This window comes from Siphateles boraxobius, unplaced genomic scaffold (genome assembly GCF_051911475.1).
Source record: "Siphateles boraxobius isolate OS27281-9 unplaced genomic scaffold, OSU_SipBor_1 23, whole genome shotgun sequence".
In the NCBI taxonomy this organism is placed as follows: Eukaryota; Metazoa; Chordata; class Actinopteri; order Cypriniformes; family Leuciscidae; genus Siphateles; species Siphateles boraxobius.
Genome location: NW_027508844.1, coordinates 1,929,914 through 1,947,806, shown reverse-complemented (window position 1 = coordinate 1,947,806; position 17,893 = coordinate 1,929,914). Strand labels below are relative to the sequence as shown.

The 17,893-nt window shown below is 41.4% G+C and overlaps 25 non-coding genes across 25 annotated transcripts; all 25 read right to left on the bottom strand.

Annotated features, from left to right (window-relative positions):
* Positions 1-525: 525 nt before the first annotated feature.
* On the bottom strand, positions 526-599 carry trnat-cgu (transfer RNA threonine (anticodon CGU)). The gene has a single exon. It is a non-coding gene; the product is annotated as a tRNA-Thr (tRNA).
* A 709-nt stretch (positions 600-1,308) lies between these two features.
* On the bottom strand, positions 1,309-1,382 carry trnat-agu (transfer RNA threonine (anticodon AGU)). The gene has a single exon. It is a non-coding gene; the product is annotated as a tRNA-Thr (tRNA).
* Positions 1,383-1,918: 536 nt separating this feature from the next.
* Positions 1,919-2,007, bottom strand: trnar-ucu (transfer RNA arginine (anticodon UCU)). Its single transcript is given in 2 exon segments — positions 1,919-1,954; positions 1,971-2,007. It is a non-coding gene; the product is annotated as a tRNA-Arg (tRNA).
* A 139-nt stretch (positions 2,008-2,146) lies between these two features.
* Positions 2,147-2,220, bottom strand: trnat-agu (transfer RNA threonine (anticodon AGU)). The gene has a single exon. It is a non-coding gene; the product is annotated as a tRNA-Thr (tRNA).
* A 536-nt stretch (positions 2,221-2,756) lies between these two features.
* Positions 2,757-2,845, bottom strand: trnar-ucu (transfer RNA arginine (anticodon UCU)). The gene is given in 2 exon segments: positions 2,757-2,792; positions 2,809-2,845. It is a non-coding gene; the product is annotated as a tRNA-Arg (tRNA).
* A 139-nt stretch (positions 2,846-2,984) lies between these two features.
* trnat-agu (transfer RNA threonine (anticodon AGU)) lies at positions 2,985-3,058 on the bottom strand. Its single transcript has one exon. It is a non-coding gene; the product is annotated as a tRNA-Thr (tRNA).
* A 1,072-nt stretch (positions 3,059-4,130) lies between these two features.
* On the bottom strand, positions 4,131-4,223 carry trnar-ucu (transfer RNA arginine (anticodon UCU)). The gene is given in 2 exon segments: positions 4,131-4,170; positions 4,187-4,223. It is a non-coding gene; the product is annotated as a tRNA-Arg (tRNA).
* A 139-nt stretch (positions 4,224-4,362) lies between these two features.
* On the bottom strand, positions 4,363-4,436 carry trnat-agu (transfer RNA threonine (anticodon AGU)). Its single transcript has one exon. It is a non-coding gene; the product is annotated as a tRNA-Thr (tRNA).
* A 1,631-nt stretch (positions 4,437-6,067) lies between these two features.
* trnat-agu (transfer RNA threonine (anticodon AGU)) lies at positions 6,068-6,141 on the bottom strand. Its single transcript has one exon. It is a non-coding gene; the product is annotated as a tRNA-Thr (tRNA).
* A 747-nt stretch (positions 6,142-6,888) lies between these two features.
* On the bottom strand, positions 6,889-6,962 carry trnat-cgu (transfer RNA threonine (anticodon CGU)). The gene has a single exon. It is a non-coding gene; the product is annotated as a tRNA-Thr (tRNA).
* A 136-nt stretch (positions 6,963-7,098) lies between these two features.
* trnar-ucu (transfer RNA arginine (anticodon UCU)) lies at positions 7,099-7,187 on the bottom strand. The gene is given in 2 exon segments: positions 7,099-7,134; positions 7,151-7,187. It is a non-coding gene; the product is annotated as a tRNA-Arg (tRNA).
* A 139-nt stretch (positions 7,188-7,326) lies between these two features.
* On the bottom strand, positions 7,327-7,400 carry trnat-ugu (transfer RNA threonine (anticodon UGU)). The gene has a single exon. It is a non-coding gene; the product is annotated as a tRNA-Thr (tRNA).
* Positions 7,401-8,231: 831 nt separating this feature from the next.
* On the bottom strand, positions 8,232-8,305 carry trnat-cgu (transfer RNA threonine (anticodon CGU)). The gene has a single exon. It is a non-coding gene; the product is annotated as a tRNA-Thr (tRNA).
* A 707-nt stretch (positions 8,306-9,012) lies between these two features.
* trnat-agu (transfer RNA threonine (anticodon AGU)) lies at positions 9,013-9,086 on the bottom strand. The gene has a single exon. It is a non-coding gene; the product is annotated as a tRNA-Thr (tRNA).
* Positions 9,087-10,621: 1,535 nt separating this feature from the next.
* Positions 10,622-10,695, bottom strand: trnat-agu (transfer RNA threonine (anticodon AGU)). The gene has a single exon. It is a non-coding gene; the product is annotated as a tRNA-Thr (tRNA).
* Positions 10,696-11,443: 748 nt separating this feature from the next.
* Positions 11,444-11,517, bottom strand: trnat-cgu (transfer RNA threonine (anticodon CGU)). The gene has a single exon. It is a non-coding gene; the product is annotated as a tRNA-Thr (tRNA).
* A 136-nt stretch (positions 11,518-11,653) lies between these two features.
* On the bottom strand, positions 11,654-11,742 carry trnar-ucu (transfer RNA arginine (anticodon UCU)). The gene is given in 2 exon segments: positions 11,654-11,689; positions 11,706-11,742. It is a non-coding gene; the product is annotated as a tRNA-Arg (tRNA).
* Positions 11,743-11,881: 139 nt separating this feature from the next.
* On the bottom strand, positions 11,882-11,955 carry trnat-ugu (transfer RNA threonine (anticodon UGU)). The gene has a single exon. It is a non-coding gene; the product is annotated as a tRNA-Thr (tRNA).
* Positions 11,956-12,786: 831 nt separating this feature from the next.
* Positions 12,787-12,860, bottom strand: trnat-cgu (transfer RNA threonine (anticodon CGU)). The gene has a single exon. It is a non-coding gene; the product is annotated as a tRNA-Thr (tRNA).
* Positions 12,861-13,567: 707 nt separating this feature from the next.
* On the bottom strand, positions 13,568-13,641 carry trnat-agu (transfer RNA threonine (anticodon AGU)). Its single transcript has one exon. It is a non-coding gene; the product is annotated as a tRNA-Thr (tRNA).
* Positions 13,642-14,177: 536 nt separating this feature from the next.
* trnar-ucu (transfer RNA arginine (anticodon UCU)) lies at positions 14,178-14,266 on the bottom strand. Its single transcript is given in 2 exon segments — positions 14,178-14,213; positions 14,230-14,266. It is a non-coding gene; the product is annotated as a tRNA-Arg (tRNA).
* A 139-nt stretch (positions 14,267-14,405) lies between these two features.
* On the bottom strand, positions 14,406-14,479 carry trnat-agu (transfer RNA threonine (anticodon AGU)). Its single transcript has one exon. It is a non-coding gene; the product is annotated as a tRNA-Thr (tRNA).
* Positions 14,480-15,554: 1,075 nt separating this feature from the next.
* trnar-ucu (transfer RNA arginine (anticodon UCU)) lies at positions 15,555-15,643 on the bottom strand. Its single transcript is given in 2 exon segments — positions 15,555-15,590; positions 15,607-15,643. It is a non-coding gene; the product is annotated as a tRNA-Arg (tRNA).
* Positions 15,644-15,782: 139 nt separating this feature from the next.
* On the bottom strand, positions 15,783-15,856 carry trnat-agu (transfer RNA threonine (anticodon AGU)). The gene has a single exon. It is a non-coding gene; the product is annotated as a tRNA-Thr (tRNA).
* Positions 15,857-16,686: 830 nt separating this feature from the next.
* Positions 16,687-16,760, bottom strand: trnat-cgu (transfer RNA threonine (anticodon CGU)). The gene has a single exon. It is a non-coding gene; the product is annotated as a tRNA-Thr (tRNA).
* Positions 16,761-17,893: the final 1,133 nt, after the last annotated feature.

The following is a 17,893-nucleotide window of genomic DNA, read 5'->3' as shown; positions in this document are numbered from 1 at the left end:
TTCATATTTGTAAAGACTGTTTTGAATACATCCAGAGGCTGGATCTCAACAATAGGAAGTAGCAGATTCTGGCCTAAGCCAGTGGTTTTCAAACCATTCTCGAAACCTCCCAGACGCTATACATTTTCGTTATCTTCCTTATTTCAACAGAGTTAATTGAGCTACTTAGTAGAGTACTCAATGATCTGACGTGGGTGTGTCCAATAAGGGAGATGAGCAGAATGTGAAGGGTAGGCTTCTGAAGTAGTTTGTGGACCCCAGTTTTAAACATATGTCTGACTCACAGAGACATCAGAGCAAAAGAGGCCACTGACTATTCTGGTGGGACTCACAACCAGGGAATTTCTCCATTCGCATCCTAGAAGTCCAAAGTTCTATCCATTGTACCATAAAATGACACACTTCAGGGAAGTGTTGCATGCGCAGCACTTCTTAAGTTTTTCCAGTTTTGTGCAGGTAAACACAGTTCGTCATGCAAAGACTTTCATATGTGAAAAGGTTAAGCACTCCCATATCCTGTGCCAAAGGCACTGCTGGGATTTGAACCCAGGATCTCCTGTTTACGAGACAGGCGCTTTGACCAGCTAAGCCACAGCGCCAGGTACTGTGAAATTTGTTGGTAAAACAAGTCTAAAAGAGGTACCACATCAGGAAAACAGCTGATCACGTCATGAACGAGGTCCCTTAGAGGTAAGAGGATTGTTTCCAAAACACGAGGGCCTTTCACGCCTCAAGGGAATGTCTGAACTCATTTAATTTTGGCTCTACACTCTCGATAGTAATGCCTAAAATGTTTCCTGAGCCTTCTTCTGATATGAAAGGGCAAAATCCAGAAAGATATCCATGTATTATTCTTCATATATTTAAAGACTTTGTTTGTACAAATATCCATAGGCTTGACCATATCAATCGGTAGTAGCAGATTTCAGGCCTAAGCCAGGAGCTTGCAAACCATTCTTGAAGCGCATCTGCACCACATATATATATATATTTTTTATTATCTCTCTCATTTAATACAGGTGAATCAAATAATTGATTGATAAGTAACGTACTGGACGATCTGACTTGGGTGTGCTCAATAAGGAAAAGAAGAAAAATGTGCTGCGTAGGCTTCTGAAAAAGTTGGAAAACCCCAGCTTTAAGCAAATGTCAATCTGGTAAAGACGTCTGTGCTAAGGGACACCATTCGTGACTCTGGTGGGACCCAAAAAACGGCACACTTTTTAAAACCTTCATTTGCAACCGAGAAGTCCAGATTGTCTTTCACATCAGAGATGATTGAATGACTACTCTTAGAAGCCACAGATAAGACATTGCTGGGATTCGAACCAAGGATCTCCTGTTTACTAGACAGGCGCTTTAACCAACTAAGCCACAGCGCCAGTTACTGTCAGTGGTTCGATGCTTTTGTATACAAAGTCTAAAAGAGGTAGCATGTCAGGAGAATAGCTGATTACATCATGAATAGGTCCCTTTGAAGTTACAGGATTATTTCCAAAACCTGAAAGGTGTGCAGGCTTCTGTTGAGGGACAAGGGAATATCTCAAGCCATTTATTTCTGGATCGAAACTCTCAGTACTCGTGTCTCAAATGTTTCGGGAACCTCCAGTTACGATACATCTAAATGCTGTTTCAGCTTGGAGAAATGGAAAGTGTGTTTTTTTTCTTCTTTTTTTCTAGGTAGGTGGCCAACAATAGGTTGTTGCAGATTTTGGCCTAGGCCAGTGGATTTCAACCTATTCTTATTTAAATAGGTGACTTAAGTTAATTAGAAGAGTACTCTGTGATCTGAGTTGGGTGTGTCCAATAAGGGAAATAAGCAGAACGTGAAGGGTATGCTTCTGAAGTAGTTTGTGGATTCAAGTTTTAAGCATATGCCTGTCCAACACAAAGACATCTGAGCAATAGAGGGTATGCACGACTCTAGTGGGACTCGAACCCACAACCTTTGAATACCTCCATTCACAATCTAGAAGTCCAATGCGCTATCCATTGCGCCACAGAGCCACAAAAGACAAGCTTTAAGACGCTATTGGATGCACATCACTTCTTAGATTTCCTCATTTTGTGCAGATGCACACTGTTCAGCATGCAAAGATTTACATATGTAAAAGATTAAGTGAGCGGTGCCCACATCCTGTGGCATAGGCACTGCTGGGATTCGAATCCATGATCTCCTGTTTACTAGACAGGCGCTTTAACCAACTAAGCCACAGCGCCAGTTACTGTCAGTGGTTCGATGCTTTTGTATACAAAGTCTAAAAGAGGTAGCATGTCAGGAGAATAGCTGATTACATCATGAATAGGTCCCTTTGAAGTTACAGGATTATTTCCAAAACCTGAAAGGTGTGCAGGCTTCTGTTGAGGGACAAGGGAATATCTCAAGCCATTTATTTCTGGATCGAAACTCTCAGTACTCGTGTCTCAAATGTTTCGGGAACCTCCAGTTACGATACATCTAAATGCTGTTTCAGCTTGGAGAAATGGAAAGTGTGTTTTTTTTCTTCTTTTTTTCTAGGTAGGTGGCCAACAATAGGTTGTTGCAGATTTTGGCCTAGGCCAGTGGATTTCAACCTATTCTTATTTAAATAGGTGACTTAAGTTAATTAGAAGAGTACTCTGTGATCTGAGTTGGGTGTGTCCAATAAGGGAAATAAGCAGAACGTGAAGGGTATGCTTCTGAAGTAGTTTGTGGATTCAAGTTTTAAGCATATGCCTGTCCAACACAAAGACATCTGAGCAATAGAGGGTATGCACGACTCTAGTGGGACTCGAACCCACAACCTTTGAATACCTCCATTCACAATCTAGAAGTCCAATGCGCTATCCATTGCGCCACAGAGCCACAAAAGACAAGCTTTAAGACGCTATTGGATGCACATCACTTCTTAGATTTCCTCATTTTGTGCAGATGCACACTGTTCAGCATGCAAAGATTTACATATGTAAAAGATTAAGTGAGCGGTGCCCACATCCTGTGGCATAGGCACTGCTGGGATTCGAATCCATGATCTCCTGTTTACTAGACAGGCGCTTTGACCAACTAAGCAACAGCGCCAGTTACTGTCGCTGGTTCGATGCTTTTGTATACAAAGTCTAAAAGAGGTAGCATGTCAGGGGAATAGCTGATTACATCATGAATAGGTCCCTTTGAAGTTACAGGATTATTTCCAAAACCTGAAAGGTGTGCAGGCTTCTGTTGAGGGATAAGGGTGTTGTGAACTTTTTCTTTGTAGAAAAGTTAGAAGCTCAGACCAGGAGACGGTGGAAGTTTTCCAAGCAGAAGTTCTTTATTGCTTGTCGGTAGCTGCAGTCATTCCAACATCGTCTAAATTAAAGTAACTTTACATGGTATATTATAGGCATTTTAAGAGGAGGGACTTCTGGAGGTGGAGATAAATTCAAACAAAGCATGCAAATGTAGTACGAACACACCCTACTCTGAGGGCATTACCAATCCAATGGAATCAGCATAACTATTCAAATGCTGATAGTGGCCAGGAACTCTGGTTCCCAGAGCCATCTCAGAGCCATTAAAGAAAGTCTCAGTGATCAGACTCATTTAACTTACAATGGAGAAAACAGGATTTGCCAGATTCTCTTGCTGGAAACTGTTTCACAGCTGATATCATTTACCATCCTAACCTGAAATGCTAACTTCAACAAACAGAACTTTCTCAGTTTATATATGATAGTATTAGAAGTTAGATTAAACCTTTTAATAAACTTGTATTCCTTCAAGGGACAAGGGAATATCTCAAGCCATTTATTTCTGGATCGAAACTCTCAGTACTCGTGTCTCAAATGTTTCGGGAACCTCTAGTTACGATACATCTAAATGCTGTTTCAGCTTGGAGAAATGGAAAGCGTGTTTTTTTTTCTTCTTTTTTTTCTAGGTAGGTGGCCAACAATAGGTTGTTGCAGATTTTGGCCTAGGCCAGTGGATTTCAACCTATTCTTATTTAAATAGGTGACTTAAGTTAATTAGTAGAGTACTCTGTGATCTGAGTTGGGTGTGTCCAATAAGGGAAATAAGCAGAACGTGAAGGGTATGCTTCTGAAGTAGTTTGTGGATTCAAGTTTTAAGCATATGCTTGTCCAACACAAAGACATCTGAGCAAAAGAGGGTATGCACGACTCTGGTGGGACTCGAACCCACAACCTTTGAATATCTCCATTCACAATCTAGAAGTCCAATGCGCTATCCATTGCACCACAGAGGCACAAAAGACAAGCTTTAAGACGCTATTGCATACACATCACTTCTTAGATTTCCACATTTTGTGCAGATGCACACTGTTCAGCATGCAAAGATTTACATATGTAAAAGATTAAGTGAGCGGTGCCCACATCCACTGGCATAGGCACTGCTGGGATTCGAACCCAGGATCTCCTGTTTACTAGACAGGCGCTTTGACCAACTAAGCCACAGCGCCACTTGCTGAACCTTCTACAATGTGTTGCTATAAAAAGTCTAAAAGAGGTAGCAGGTCAGGAAAATAGCTGATTACATCATGAAAGAGGTTAGGGGATTATTTCCAAAACCCGAGGGGCATTCAGGGCTCTGTTGAAGAAAGAGGGAATATCTGAAACTCTCAATACGTGTTTCTGAAAGGTTTTTGGAACCTCCAGTTACAATACATCTAAACTCTGTCTCAGCTAGGAGAAATGGAAAGCAATCTCTGCTATGCTTTCAGCTGATCTGAAAGACAAAATCCAGAAAGCTTTTCATGAATTATATATTCATATTTGTAAAGACTGTTTTGAATACATCCAGAGGCTGGATCTCAACAATAGGAAGTAGCAGATTCTGGCCTAAGCCAGTGGTTTTCAAAACATTCTCGAAACCTCCCAGACGCTATACATTTTTGTTATTTACCTTATTTCAAAAGGGTTAATTGAGCTACTTAGTAGAGTACTCTATGATCTGACGTGGGTGTGTCCAATAAGGGAGATGAGCAGAATGTGAAGGGTAGGCTTCTGAAGTAGTTTGTGGACCCCAGTTTTAAACATATGTCTGACTCACAGAGACATCAGAGCAAAAGAGGCCACTGACTATTCTGGTGGGACTCAAAACCCACAACCAGGGAATTTCTCCATTCGCATCCCAGAAGTCCAAAGTTCTATCAATTGTACCATAAAATGACACACTTCAGGGAAGTATTGCATGCGCAGCACTTCTTAGTTTTTCCAGTTTTGTGCAGGTAAACACAGTTCGTCATGCAAAGACTTTCATATGTGAAAAGGTTAAGCACTCCCATATCCTGTGCCAAAGGCACTGCTGGGATTTGAACCCAGGATCTCCTGTTTACGAGACAGGCGCTTTGACCAGCTAAGCCACAGATCAGTGAAATTTGTTGGTAAAACAAGTCTAAAAGAGGTAGCACATCAGGAAAACAGCTGATCACGTCATGAAAGAGGTCCCTTAGAGGTAAGAGGATTGTTTCCAAAACACGAGGGCCTTTCACGACTCAAGGGAATGTCTGAACTCATTTAATTTTGGCTCTACACTCTCGATAGTCATGCCTAAAATGTTTCCTGAGCCTTCTTCTGATATGAAATGGCAAAATCCAGAAAGTTATCCATGTATTATTCTTCATATATGTAAAGACTTTGTTTGTACAAATATCCATAGGCTTGACCATATCAATAGGTAGTAGCAGATTTCAGGCCTAAGCCAGGAGCTTGCAAACCATTCTTGAAGCGCATCTGCACCACATATATATATATTTTTTATTATCTCTCTCATTTAATACAGGTGAATCAAATAATTGATTGATAATTAACGTACTCGACGATCTGACTTGGGTGTGCTCAATAAGGAAAAGAAGAAAAATGTGTTGCGTAGGCTTCTGAAAAAGTTGGAAAACCCCAGCTTTAAGCAAATGTCAGTCTGGTAAAGACGTCTGTGCAAAGGGACACCATTCGTGACTCTGGTGGGACCCAAAAAACGACAACCTTTTTAAAACCTTCATTTGCAACCGAGAAGTCCAGATTGTCTTTCCTGCCAAGACTTTCACGTCAGAGAAGGAGAAGGTTAAATGACTACTCTTAGAAGCCACAGATTAGGCACTGCTGGGATTCGAACCCAGGATCTCCTGTTTACTAGACAGGCGCTTTGACCAACTAAGCCACAGCGCCAGTTACTGTCACTGGTTCGATGCTTTTGTATACAAAGTCTAAAAGAGGTAGCATGTCAGGAGAATAGCTGATTACATCATGAATAGGTCCCTTTGAAGTTACAGGATTATTTCCAAAACCTGAAATGTGTGCAGGCTTCTGTTGAGGGACAAGGGAATATCTCAAGCCATTTATTTCTGGATCGAAACTCTCAGTACTCGTGTCTCAAATGTTTCGGGAACCTCCAGTTACGATACATCTAAATGCTGTTTCAGCTTGGAGAAATGGAAAGCGTGTTTTTTTTTCTTCTTTTTCTTCTAGGTAGGTGGCCAACAATAGGTTGTTGCAAATTTTGGCCTAGGCCAGTGGATTTCAACCTATTCTTATTTAAATAGGTGACTTAAGTTAATTAGTAGAGTACTCTGTGATCTGAGTTGGGTGTGTCCAAAGAGGGAAATAAGCAGAACGTGAAGGGTATGCTTCTGAAGTAGTTTGTGGATTCAAGTTTTAAGCATATGTCTGACTCACAGAGACATCAGAGCAAAAGAGGCCACTGACTATTCTGGTGGGACTCACAACCAGGGAATTTCTCCATTCGCATCCTAGAAGTCCAAAGTTGTATCCATTGTACCATAAAATGACACACTTCAGGGAAGTGTTGCATGCGCAGCACTTCTTAGTTTTTCCAGTTTTGTGCAGGTAAACACAGTTCGTCATGCAAAGACTTTCATATGTGAAAAGGTTAAGCACTCCCATATCCTGTGCCAAAGACACTGCTGGGATTTGAACCCAGGATCTCCTGTTTACGAGACAGGCGCTTTGACCAGCTAAGCCACAGCGCCAGATACTGTGAAATTTGTTGGTAAAACAAGTCTAAAAGAGGTACCACATCAGGAAAACAGCTGATCACGTCATGAACGAGGTCCCTTAGAGGTAAGAGGATTGTTTCAAAAACATTTGAGCAATAGAGGGTATGCGCGACTCTGGTGGGACTCGAACCCACAACCTTTGAATATCTCCATTCACAATCTAGATGTCCAATGCGCTATCCATTGCGCCACAGAGCCACAAAAGACAAACTTTAAGACGCTATTGCATGCACATCACTTCTTAGATTTCCACATTTTGTGCAGATGCACACTGTTCAGCATGCAAAGATTTACATATGTAAAAGATTAAGTGAGTGGTGCCCACATCCTGTGGCATAGGCACTGCTGGGATTCGAACCCAGGATCTCCTGTTTACAAGACAGGCGCTTTGACCAACTAAGCCACAGCGCCACTTGCTGAACTCTCTACAATGTGTTGGCATAAAAAGTCTAAAAGAGGTAGCAGGTCAGGAAAATAGCTGATTACATCATGAAAGAGGTTAGGGGATTATTTCCAAAACCCGAGGGGCATGCAGGGCTCTGTTGAAGAAAGAGGGAATTTCTGAAACTCTCAATACTTGTGTCTGAAATGTTTTTGGAACCTCCAGTTACAATACATCTAAATTCTGTCTCAGCTGGGAGAAATGGAAAGCAATCTCTGCTATGCTTTCAGCTGATCTGAAAGACAAAATCCAGAAAGATTTTCATGAATTATATATTCATATTTGTAAAGACTGTTTTGAATACATCCAGAGGCTGGATCTCAACAATAGGAAGTAGCAGATTCTGGCCTAAGCCAGTGGTTTTCAAACCATTCTCGAAACCTCCCAGACGCTATACATTTTCGTTATCTTCCTTATTTCAACAGAGTTAATTGAGCTACTTAGTAGAGTACTCAATGATCTGACGTGGGTGTGTCCAATAAGGGAGATGAGCAGAATGTTAAGGGTAGGCTTCTGAAGTAGTTTGTGGACCCCAGTTTTAAACATATGTCTGACTCACAGAGACATCAGAGCAAAAGAGGCCACTGACTATTCTGGTGGGACTCACAACCAGGGAATTTCTCCATTCGCATCCTAGAAGTCCAAAGTTCTATCCATTGTACCATAAAATGACATACTTCAGGGAAGTGTTGCATGCGCAGCACTTCTTAAGTTTTTCCAGTTTTGTGCAGGTAAACACAGTTCGTCATGCAAAGACTTTCATATGTGAAAAGGTTAAGCACTCCCATATCCTGTGCCAAAGGCACTGCTGGGATTTGAACCCAGGATCTCCTGTTTACGAGACAGGCGCTTTGACCAGCTAAGCCACATCGTCAGGTACTGTGAAATTTGTTGGTAAAACAAGTCTAAAAGAGGTACCACATCAGGAAAACAGCTGATCACGTCATGAACGAGGTCCCTTAGAGGTAAGAGGATTGTTTCCAAAACACGAGGGCCTTTCACGCCTCAAGGGAATGTCTGAACTCATTTAATTTTGGCTCTACACTCTCGATAGTAATGCCTAAAATGTTTCCTGAGCCTTCTTCTGATATGAAAGGGCAAAATCCAGAAAGATATCCATGTATTATTCTTCATATATTTAAAGACTTTGTTTGTACAAATATCCATAGGCTTGACCATATCAATCGGTACTAGCAGAATTCAGGCCTAAGCCAGGAGCTTGCAAACCATTCTTGAAGCGCATCTGCACCACATATATATTTTTTTTTTATTATCTCTCTCATTTAATACAGGTGAATCAAATAATTGATTGATAAGTAACGTACTGGACGATCTGACTTGGGTGTGCTCAATAAGGAAAAGAAGAAAAATGTGCTGCGTAGGCTTCTGAAAAAGTTGGAAAACCCCAGCTTTAAGCAAATGTCAGTCTGGTAAAGACGTCTGTGCAAAGGGACACCATTCGTGACTCTGGTGGGACCCAAAAAACGGCACACTTTTTAAAACCTTCATTTGCAACCGAGAAGTCCAGATTGTCTTTCACATCAGAGATGATTGAATGACTACTCTTAGAAGCCACAGATAAGACACTGCTGGGATTCGAACCCAGGATCTCCTGTTTACTAGACTGGCGCTTTAAACAACTAAGCCACAGCGCCAGTTACTGTCACTGGTTCAATGCTTTTGTATACAAAGTCTAAAAGAGGTAGCATGTCAGGAGAATAGCTGATTACATCATGATTAGGTCCCTTTGAAGTTACAGGATTATTTCCAAAACCTTAAATGTGTGCAGGCTTCTGTTGAGGGACAAGGGAATATCTCAAGCCATTTATTTCTGGATCGAAACTCTCAGTACTCGTGTCTCAAATGTTTCGGGAACCTCCAGTTACGATACATCTAAATGCTGTTTCAGCTTGGAGAAATGGAAAGCGTGTTTTTTTTCTTCTTTTTCTTCTAGGTAGGTGGCCAACAATAGGTTGTTGCAAATTTTGGCCTAGGCCAGTGGATTTCAACCTATTCTTATTTAAATAGGTGACTTAAGTTAATTAGTAGAGTACTCTGTGATCTGAGTTGGGTGTGTCCAATAAGGGAGATGAGCAGAATGTGAAGGGTAGGCTTCTGAAGTAGTTTGTGGACCCCAGTTTTAAACATATGTCTGACTCACAGAGACATCAGAGCAAAAGAGGCCACTGACTATTCTGGTGGGACTCACAACCAGGGAATTTCTCCATTCGCATCCTAGAAGTCCAAAGTTCTATCCATTGTACCATAAAATGACACACTTCAGGGAAGTGTTGCATGCGCAGCACTTCTTAAGTTTTTCCAGTTTTGTGCAGGTAAACACAGTTCGTCATGCAAAGACTTTCATATGTGAAAAGGTTAAGCACTCCCATATCCTGTGCCAAAGGCACTGCTGGGATTTGAACCCAGGATCTCCTGTTTACGAGACAGGCGCTTTGACCAGCTAAGCCACAGATCAGTGAAATTTGTTGGTAAAACAAGTCTAAAAGAGGTAGCACATCAGGAAAACAGCTGATCACGTCATGAAAGAGGTCCCTTAGAGTTAAGAGGATTGTTTCCAAAACACGAGGGCCTTTCACGCCTCAAGGGAATGTCTGAACTCATTTAATTTTGGCTCTACACTCTCGATAGTCATGCCTAAAATGTTTCCTGAGCCTTCTTCTGATATGAAATGGCAAAATCCAGAAAGTCATCCATGTATTATTCTTCATATATGTAAAGACTTTGTTTGTACAAATATCCATAGGCTTGACCATATCAATAGGTAGTAGCAGATTTCAGGCCTAAGCCAGGAGCTTGCAAACCATTCTTGAAACGCATCTGCACCACATATATATATATTTTTTATTATCTCTCTCATTTAATACAGGTGAATCAAATAATTGATTGATAAGTAACGTACTCGACGATCTGACTTGGGTGTGCTCAATAAGGAAAAGAAGAAAAATGTGTTGCGTAGGCTTCTGAAAAACTTGGAAAACCCCAGCTTTAAGCAAATGTCAGTCTGGTAAAGACGTCTGTGCAAAGGGACACCATTCGTGACTCTGGTGGGACCCAAAAAACGACAACCTTTTTAAAACCTTCATTTGCAACCGAGAAGTCCAGATTGTCTTTCCTGCCAAGACTTTCACGTCAGAGAAGGTTAAATGACTACTCTTAGAAGCCACAGATTAGGCACTGCTGGGATTCAAACCCAGGATCCCCTGTTTACTAGACAGGCGCTTTGACCAACTAAGCCACAGCGCCAGTTACTGTCACTGGTTCGATGCTTTTGTATACAAAGTCTAAAAGAGGTAGCATGTCAGGAGAATAGCTGATTACATCATGAATAGGTCCCTTTGAAGTTACAGGATTATTTCCAAAACCTGAAATGTGTGCAGGCTTCTGTTGAGGGACAAGGGAATATCTCAAGCCATTTATTTCTGGATCGAAACTCTCAGTACTCGTGTCTCAAATGTTTCGGGAACCTCCAGTTACGATACATCTAAATGCTGTTTCAGCTTGGAGAAATGGAAAGCGTGTTTTTTTTTTCTTCTTTTTCTTCTAGGTAGGTGGCCAACAATAGGTTGTTGCAAATTTTGGCCTAGGCCAGTGGATTTCAACCTATTCTTATTTAAATAGGTGACTTAAGTTAATTAGTAGAGTACTCTGTGATCTGAGTTGGGTGTGTCCAATAAGGGAAATAAGCAGAACGTGAAGGGTATGCTTCTGAAGTAGTTTGTGGATTCAAGTTTTAAGCATATGTCTGACTCACAGAGACATCAGAGCAAAAGAGGCCACTGACTATTCTGGTGGGACTCACAACCAGGGAATTTCTCCATTCGCATCCTAGAAGTCCAAAGTTGTATCCATTGTACCATAAAATGACACACTTCAGGGAAGTGTTGCATGCGCAGCACTTCTTAGTTTTTCCAGTTTTGTGCAGGTAAACACAGTTCGTCATGCAAAGACTTTCATATGTGAAAAGGTTAAGCACTCCCATATCCTGTGCCAAAGGCACTGCTGGGATTTGAACCCAGGATCTCCTGTTTACGAGACAGGCGCTTTGAACAGCTAAGCCACAGCACCAGATACTGTGAAATTTGTTGGTAAAACAAGTCTAAAAGAGGTACCACATCAGGAAAACAGCTGATCACGTCATGAACGAGGTCCCTTAGAGGTAAGAGGATTGTTTCCAAAACATCTTAGCAATAGAGGGTATGCACGACTCTGGTGGGACTCGAACCCACAACCTTTGAAAATCTCCATTCACAATCTAGAAGTCCAATGCGCTATCCATTGCGCCACAGAGCCACAAAAGACGAACTTTAAGACGCTATTCCATGCACATCACTTCTTAGATTTCCTCATTTTGTGCAGATGCACACTGTTCAGCATGCAAAGATTTACATATGTAAAAGATTAAGTGAGTGGTGCCCACATCCTGTGGCATAGGCACTGCTGGGATTCGAACCCAGGATCTCCTGTTTACAAGACAGGCGCTTTGACCAACTAAGCCACAGCGCCACTTGCTGAACTATCTACAATGTGTTGGCATAAAAAGTCTAAAAGAGGTAGCAGGTCAGGAAAATAGCTGATTACATCATGAAAGAGGTTAGGGGATTATTTCCAAAACCCGAGGGGCATGCAGGGCTCTGTTGAAGAAAGAGGGAATATCTGAAACTCTCAATACTTGTGTCTGAAATGTTTTTGGAACCTCCAGTTACAATACATCTAAATTCTGTCTCAGCTGGGAGAAATGGAAAGCAATCTCTGCTATGCTTTCAGCTGATCTGAAAGACAAAATCCAGAAAGATTTTCATGAATTATATATTCATATTTGTAAAGACTGTTTTGAATACATCCAGAGGCTGGATCTCAACAATAGGAAGTAGCAGATTCTGGCCTAAGCCAGTGGTTTTCAAACCATTCTCGAAACCTCCCAGACGCTATACATTTTCGTTATCTTCCTTATTTCAACAGAGTTAATTGAGCTACTTAGTAGAGTACTCAATGATCTGATGTGGGTGTGTCCAATAAGGGAGATGAGCAGAATGTGAAGGGTAGGCTTCTGAAGTAGTTTGTGGACCCCAGTTTTAAACATATGTCTGACTCACAGAGACATCAGAGCAAAAGAGGCCACTGACTATTCTGGTGGGACTCACAACCAGGGAATTTCTCCATTCGCATCCTAGAAGTCCAAAGTTCTATCCATTGTACCATAAAATGACACACTTCAGGGAAGTGTGGCATGCGCAGCACTTCTTAAGTTTTTCCAGTTTTGTGCAGGTAAACACAGTTCGTCATGCAAAGACTTTCATATGTGAAAAGGTTAAGCACTCCCATATCCTGTGCCAAAGGCACTGCTGGGATTTGAACCCAGGATCTCCTGTTTACGAGACAGGCGCTTTGACCAGCTAAGCCACAGCGCCAGGTACTGTGAAATTTGTTGGTAAAACAAGTCTAAAAGAGGTACCACATCAGGAAAACAGCTGATCACGTCATGAACGAGGTCCCTTAGAGGTAAGAGGATTGTTTCCAAAACACGAGGGCCTTTCACGCCTCAAGGGAATGTCTGAACTCATTTAATTTTGGCTCTACACTCTCGATAGTCATGCCTAAAATGTTTCCTGAGCCTTCTTCTGATATGAAAGGGCAAAATCCAGAAAGATATCCATGTATTATTCTTCATATATTTAAAGACTTTGTTTGTACAAATATCCATAGGCTTGACCATATCAATCGGTACTAGCAGATTTCAGGCCTAAGCCAGGAGCTTGCAAACCATTCTTGAAGCGCATCTGCACCACATATATATATTTTTTTTATTATCTCTCTCATTTAATACAGGTGAATCAAATAATTGATTGATAAGTAACGTACTGGACGATCTGACTTGGGTGTGCTCAATAAGGAAAAGAAGAAAAATGTGCTGCGTAGGCTTCTGAAAAAGTTGGAAAACCCCAGCTTTAAGCAAATGTCAGTCTGGTAAAGACGTCTGTGCAAAGGGACACCATTCGTGACTCTGGTGGGACCCAAAAAACGGCACACTTTTTAAAACCTTCATTTGCAACCGAGAAGTCCAGATTGTCTTTCACATCAGAGATGATTGAATGACTACTCTTAGAAGCCACAGATAAGACACCGCTGGGATTCGAACCCAGGATCTCCTGTTTACTAGACAGGCGCTTTAACCAACTAAGCCACAGCGCCAGTTACTGTCACTGGTTCGATGCTTTTGTATACACAGTTTAAAAGAGGTAGCATGTCAGGAGAATAGCTGATTACATCATGAATAGGTCCCTTTGAAGTTACAGGATTATTTCCAAAACCTGAAAGGTGTGCAGGCTTCTGTTGAGGGACAAGGGAATATCTCAAGCCATTTATTTCTGGATCGAAACTCTCAGTACTCGTGTCTCAAATGTTTCGGGAACCTCCAGTTACGATACATCTAAATGCTGTTTCAGCTTGGAGAAATGGAAAGCGTGTTTTTTTTCTTCTTTTTTTCTAGGTAGGTGGCCAACAATAGGTTGTTGCAGATTTTGGCCTAGGCCAGTGGATTTCAACCTATTCTTATTTAAATAGGTGACTTAAGTTAATTAGTAGAGTACTCTGTGATCTGAGTTGGGTGTGTCCAATAAGGGAAATAAGCAGAACGTGAAGGGTATGCTTCTGAAGTAGTTTGTGGATTCAAGTTTTAAGCATATGCCTGTCCAACACAAAGACATCTGAGCAATAGAGGGTATGCACGACTCTGGTGGGACTCGAACCCACAACCTTTGAATACCTCCATTCACAATCTAGAAGTCCAATGCGCTATCCATTGCGCCACAGAGCCACAAAAGACAAGCTTTAAGACGCTATTGCATCCACATCACTTCTTAGATTTCCTCATTTTGTGCAGATGCACACTGTTCAGCATGCAAAGATTTACATATGTAAAAGATTAAGTGAGCGGTGCCCACATCCTGTGGCATAGGCACTGCTGGGATTCGAATCCATGATCTCCTGTTTACTAGACAGGCGCTTTGACCAACTAAGCAACAGCGCCAGTTACTGTCGCTGGTTCGATGCTTTTGTATACAAAGTCTAAAAGAGGTAGCATGTCAGGAGAATAGCTGATTACATCATGAATAGGTCCCTTTGAAGTTACAGGATTATTTCCAAAACCTGAAAGGTGTGCAGGCTTCTGTTGAGGGATAAGGGTGTTGTGAACTTTTTCTTTGTAGAAAAGTTAGAAGCTCAGACCAGGAGACGGTGGAAGTTTTCCAAGCAGAAGTTCTTTATTGCTTGTCGGTAGCTGCAGTCATTCCAACATCGTCTAAATTAAAGTAACTTTACATGGTATATTATAGGCCTTTTAAGAGGAGGGACTTCTGGAGGTGGAGACAAATTCAAACAAAGCATGCAAATGTAGTACGAACACACCCTACTCTGAGGGCATTACCAATCCAATGGAATCAGGATAACTATTCAAATGCTGATAGTGGCCAGGAACTCTGGTTCCAAGAGCCATCCCAGAGCCATTAAAGAAAGTCTCAGTGATCAGACTCATTTAACTTACAATGGAGAAAACAGGATTTGCCAGATTCTCTTGCTGGAAACTGTTTCACAGCTGATATCATTTACCATCCTAACCTGAAATGCTAACTTCAACAAACAGAACTTTCTCAGTTTATATATGATAGTATTAGAAGTTAGATTAAACCTTTTAATAAACTTGTATTCCTTCAAGGGACAAGGGAATATCTCAAGCCATTTATTTCTGGATCGAAACTCTCAGTACTCGTGTCTCAAATGTTTCGGGAACCTCTAGTTACGATACATCTAAATGCTGTTTCAGCTTGGAGAAATGGAAAGCGTGTTTTTTTTTCTTCTTTTTTTCTAGGTAGGTGGCCAACAATAGGTTGTTGCAGATTTTGGCCTAGGCCAGTGGATTTCAACCTATTCTTATTTAAATAGGTGACTTAAGTTAATTAGTAGAGTACTCTGTGATCTGAGTTGGGTGTGTCCAATAAGGGAAATAAGCAGAACGTGAAGGGTATGCTTCTGAAGTAGTTTGTGGATTCAAGTTTTAAGCATATGCTTGTCCAACACAAAGACATCTGAGCAAAAGAGAGTATGCACGACTCTGGTGGGACTCGAACCCACAACCTTTGAATATCTCCATTCACAATCTAGAAGTCCAATGCGCTATCCATTGCGCCACAGAGCCACAAAAGACAAGCTTTAAGACGCTATTGCATACACATCACTTCTTTGATTTCCACATTTTGTGCAGATGCACACTGTTCAGCATGCAAAGATTTACATATGTAAAAGATTAAGTGAGCGGTGCCCACATCCACTGGCATAGGCACTGCTGGGATTCGAACCCAGGATCTCCTGTTTACTAGACAGGCGCTTTGACCAACTAAGCCACAGCGCCACTTGCTGAACCTTCTACAATGTGTTGCTATAAAAAGTCTAAAAGAGGCAGCAGGTCAGGAAAATAGCTGATTACATCATGAAAGAGGTTAGGGGATTATTTCCAAAACCCGAGGGGCATTCAGGGCTCTGTTGAAGAAAGAGGGAATATCTGAAACTCTCAATACGTGTTTCTGAAATGTTTTTGGAACCTCCAGTTACAATACATCTAAACTCTGTCTCAGCTAGGAGAAATGGAAAGCAATCTCTGCTATGCTTTCAGCTGATCTGAAAGACAAAATCCAGAAAGCTTTTCATGAATTATATATTCATATTTGTAAAGACTGTTTTGAATACATCCAGAGGCTGGATCTCAACAATAGGAAGTAGCAGATTCTGGCCTAAGCCAGTGGTTTTCAAAACATTCTCGAAACCTCCCAGACGCTATACATTTTCGTTATTTACCTTATTTCAAAAGGGTTAATTGAGCTACTTAGTAGAGTACTCTATGATCTGACGTGGGTGTTTCCAATAAGGGAGATGAGCAGAATGTGAAGGGTAGGCTTCTGAAGTAGTTTGTGGACCCCAGTTTTAAACATATGTCTGACTCACAGAGACATCAGAGCAAAAGAGGCCACTGACTATTCTGGTGGGACTCACAACCAGGGAATTTCTCCATTCGCATCCTAGAAGTCCAAAGTTCTATCCATTGTACCATAAAATGACACACTTCAGGGAAGTGTTGCATGCGCAGCACTTCTTAGTTTTTCCTGTTTTGTGCAGGTAAACACAGTTCGTCATGCAAAGACTTTCATATGTGAAAAGGTTAAGCACTCCCATATCCTGTGCCAAAGGCACTGCTGGGATTTGGACCCAGGATCTCCTGTTTACGAGACAGGCGCTTTGACCAGCTAAGCCACAGCGCCAGATACTGTGAAATTTGTTGGTAAAACAAGTCTAAAAGAGGTACCACATCAGGAAAACAGCTGATCACGTCATGAACGAGGTCCCTTAGAGGTAAGAGGATTGTTTCCCAAAACACGAGGGCCTTTCACGCCTCAAGGGAATGTCTGAACTCATTTAATTTTGGCTCTACACTCTCGATAGTCATGCCTAAAATGTTTCCTGAGCCTTCTTCTGATATGAAAGGGCAAAATCCAGAAAGATATCCATGTATTATTCTTCATATATGTAAAGACTTTGTTTGTACAAATATCCATAGGCTTGACCATATCAATCGGTAGTAGCAGATTTCAGGCCTAAGCCAGGAACTTACAAACCATTCTTGAAGCGCATCTGCACCACATATATATATATTTGTTTTATTATCTCTCTCATTTAATACAGGTGAATCAAATAATTGATTGATAAGTAACGTACTGGACGATCTGACTTGGGTGTGCTCAATAAGGAAAAGAAGAAAAATGTGCTGCGTAGGCTTCTGAAAAAGTTGGAAAACCCCAGCTTTAAGCAAATGTCAGTCTGGTAAAGACGTCTGTGCAAAGGGACACCATTCGTGACTCTGGTGGGACCCAAAAAACGGGACACTTTTTAAAACCTTCATTTGCAACCGAAAAGACCAGATTGACTTTCCTGCCAAGACTTTCACATCAGAGATGATTGAATGACTACTCTTAGAAGCCACAGATAAGACACTGCTGGGATTCGAACCCAGGATCTCCTGTTTACTAGACAGGCGCTTTAACCAACTAAGCCACACAAAAGTTACTGTCACTGGTTCGATGCTTTTGTATACAAAGTCTAAAAGAGGTAGCATGTCAGGAGAATAGCTGATTACATCATGAATAGGTCCCTTTGAAGTTACAGGATTATTTCCAAAACCTGAAAGGTGTGCAGGCTTCTGTTGAGGGACAAGGGAATATCTCAAGCCATTTATTTCTGGATCGAAACTCTCAGTACTCGTGTCTCAAATGTTTCGGGAACCTCCAGTTACGATACATCTAAATGCTGTTTCAGCTTGGAGAAATGGAAAGCGTGTTTTTTTTTTCTTCTTTTTTTTCTAGGTAGGTGGCCAACAATAGGTTGTTGCAGATTTTGG